The following is a 3,685-nucleotide window of genomic DNA, read 5'->3' as shown; positions in this document are numbered from 1 at the left end:
CCCAGTCCCCTTCTCTCTCAGACCCAGGAGTCCTCACCCCCAGCCCCTCCTCTCTCAGACCCAGGAGTCCTGACCAGCAGCTCCCTCTTTGCTTAGAGCCAGGAGTCTGGGCCTGAGATTTCTTTGCGTTCTTTTGCCAATTAAGTGTCAATCCCTGGGCAGATTCCCACCCTCTGCTCTCATCCCCACTTTCCCAGGAGCTCTAGGCCAGACATTAACCAGCTGGACTTGGGCAGCGATAAGGCCCGAGGCCCAAGGAGACAGTGGATATGGGGGGGTTCTCCCACAGAATCCTCTCTGCTGGAATTTCCTGGGTGGGGACTGGGGAGAGGGTCTGTCTTGAGCTCAGATAAGAGATATTCAAGGTATTATAGGACTTGGAGATAGACAAGGATATGATGTGAGAACACAATGACCTGCTCCGAGAAAAAAAATGAATAGTGAGTGACAAAGGGAGATGGGAAAGGCACAGAAACGGAGAGAGAGGGGGGTCAAAAACCCAGAGAGAGGACAGACACTCAAAAGAAGCGGACAGAATCCCAGGAGGAGGACAGAGACCCAGTGAGAAGAGAGAGACCCTAAGAGAGACGGAGGTCAGACGGAGTTGGAGTCCCAGGTCCTCCCCCCCTCCCCCGGAGCTATTTCAGGAGGAAAGCTGATACCCATCTTGGGAGGGGCGGGGGTCATCCCATACCCCTCCCTCAGCCTAAATATAGCATGGCAAGGTGGCAAGAAGGGTGTCCCCGGATTAGGGTGTTCCCCTGTCTTTTTCCCCATCCCAGCCAAGGCAGCATAGAAGGCTGTAGAAGGCGGCTTCGGGTTGTTTATTGAGGGTGGGGGAGGGGCACTTCCCAGTCTCTGAGTGTCCCCTTGGGTCACCTCCCTGACCTCTCCACACCCCCCCATCCCTAAGCACCCAACAGGTCCCACCCCTACCAGAGAGACTCTATGTGACTGCCAGTCTCTGATGAGGTAGTACAGGTGAGTTTTCAAAGAAAAGCAGGGCAGTCTCTGCACCCCCCCTTTCTTTGGGTCTCTGTCCCCCTCCCTCTCTCTGGATCTATGACCTCTCCTCTCTGGTTGCCTCCCCAGCTCCTGTGGATCTCTGTCCTCCCCCTCCCCCCAGGGGTCTCTGACCCCCTCCCAGGTCACTGCCCTCCTGCTCTCCCTCCTCCCCTTGGCTGTCCTCCCTCCAGGCCTTCACCCCACTCTCCATGTGTCTCCTCCTCTTCAGGTCTCCGTGCTGGGTCCCAGACTCTGCCTTGTGTCTGTCACTGTGAGGGGGTCTGTCTCCATTTCTGTCTCCAGATGTGTCTCCATCTCAGAGAGAAGGGACCACCTACAGATTCTATGGGTTTTGAGCCTTATCAAACTCATCCCACCATCTGTACCTTCTTCGGTCACTCTGTATAAAAAGGGGGTTGGATTAAATCAGGGCTTTTCACAATGAATTTCTTGGCTGCATTCTGAGTTGCTAAGAAGGACTCCACAGGTGTGTGTGTCCCCCAAACCAGGTCCCCTCTGAGGTGCCACACTACATCAAAGTGAGTGCATCTAAGTAAGGTTTCATTTGACCCCAAAGTGGGTCATTTGACCCAAGAGCTAAAAATAACAACAACACTCTGTAAACCACTGGTTTTAATAAATTAATACAAGTAAAGTACTTTGGATGATGCTTTGGCACATAGGAAGCCCTATATGTGTTAGTGATTGAAGCATCCTCCCCCCCTCCTCCAAATGCCCTTTTAGTACTGAAAGCCCTCTGAAAATGTTTGGCCTCCTGCCCTTGGGTCCCACCCTCCCCTCTGAGCCTCAGTTTCGTTGTTTGTGAGAAATGAGGCTGGAGGATACCAGCAGGCTGATGGGACAGGGTCAGGCAGCCCGCCATAAATCCTAGCTCCTGGGGATGGGCCACGGGACCCTGGGAAGCCACTCCCATGCCCTAAGACTCTGATTTCTTCCCTGGAAAATAGAGTGGGCTCCCCAGTTTGTCTGACATCCTTCCTGAGCTGTGGGAGGATAGGGTGGTGTGCCCTGATTTGGGATCTCTTTGTGATTCCGTGGAAGAGAGACTCCGTGTATCTCTTGGGTTCAGAGGCACTGACTTTTTCTGCCTATTCCTTTATTGGTTATCTTTCTCGGGGGCACTCTGGTCTGGCTCCAACTCTGATGTCTGTCCCTCTCTGGGTGCCTGACACACACTCCCATCTCCATCTCCCATCTTGGTCTCTGTCTCCCTTTCTCTTTGGAGTTTCCGACCCCCTTCCTCTGGGTCTCTATCTCCCCATCTCTCTGGGTCTTTGTCTTTGTCTCCTTCCCCCTAAATCTCTCATCCTCCCTCTTTGGGTCTTTGTTCCCTCTTCTCTGGGTTTCTATCTCTTTCTTTCTCTGAGTCTTTATCACTCCCCAGGTCTCTGTCCCCTCGTTTGAGTTTCTGCTCCCCCCATCATGCCTGTACTAAGTACAGTTTCTCCCCCTTTTCCCTTCCCTTGTGGCTCTGATCTCCATGGTTGGAAGCAAAACTGTAGGGGAGGACAGATAGAGGGGGTATGAATGGCAAAATGAAGCAGGTGTGGAGTAAATGGAAGGAGTGTCTACATCTTCCTAGCTCACCCGAAGGCCCTCTGCATGAAAAACTGATTCAAGGGATCCAGCACCCAGCCCTGCCCCTTATAGTAAGTGACGCTGGGCAAGTTAGTTCAGTTTGTCTCGCAGAGTCCATAACACCACACTTGCTCCCTGATACATGATTCCTCCCCAGTGTTGTTATTCTTGGGTCCTGGTGCTAACACTAAATGCAAAACAAACCAACATGGCCCTATGGAGCCCATACGCACAATCCAACCCAACCTCACATTCCTACAGGACTCACAGTGACACAGCTTGGGATAACTCACCTCAGCGTGGCCCTACGTGACTCACAGGGTTATACAATTCAGTATGATTCATCTCAGTGTAGACCCCCAAAACTCTAGCTACATTACTCTACACAATTCAACCAAACGGAACCCCGAAAGACTCATACCATCATACATTCCAACCCAACTTAACCTAACGTGACCTAGAAAGCTCACATTTAATCACTTGACTCTTCGTATTTCTACGTGACTCACAAGTTCACAGAACCTCAAATAACATAGCCCTAGAAGAATCACAAAGCCACACAATTTCCAACATGTCTCAACTCAACTCTGCAACACCATGCATGAACACGCACTCAGTCCCAACAGTGCCATGGGTGACCACATAACTTGATCCAAAATGGCCCTAGGGGACTCATAAAACCACAGGATCCTGCACAGTGGAATTGGACAAGACTCACCCGGACTCAATAACACAGCCCAAACCAATGAGGACCTAAAAAACAAAACTATGTGATCAAATCTATCTCCACACTTAACCGCCAAAGGCTCCATAAGTCTCGCACAACCCAATGCAGTACAAACCAATGGAGCTTCCCCATCAACTCATTATAACTCATTGCCATTCACCGTCACTTAAGGAAGCACCCACGGGAGCTACCAAACCACAACTCAAGACCCAACAAGACTCAGTGTTCCCCAACTCATGACCACTTAACCTAGTTCTTCCTAAACCCAACCCCCTCCCCCTAATCTTCCCTTCTACCCCTCCCTCCCTCCCTCCCTCCAAGGAAATGTGAGGTCCTGCAGACCTCAACTGTCCC

Source organism: Ailuropoda melanoleuca, chromosome 12, assembly GCF_002007445.2.
Source record: "Ailuropoda melanoleuca isolate Jingjing chromosome 12, ASM200744v2, whole genome shotgun sequence".
In the NCBI taxonomy this organism is placed as follows: domain Eukaryota; kingdom Metazoa; phylum Chordata; class Mammalia; order Carnivora; family Ursidae; genus Ailuropoda; species Ailuropoda melanoleuca.
This window is presented reverse-complemented; position numbering follows the sequence as displayed.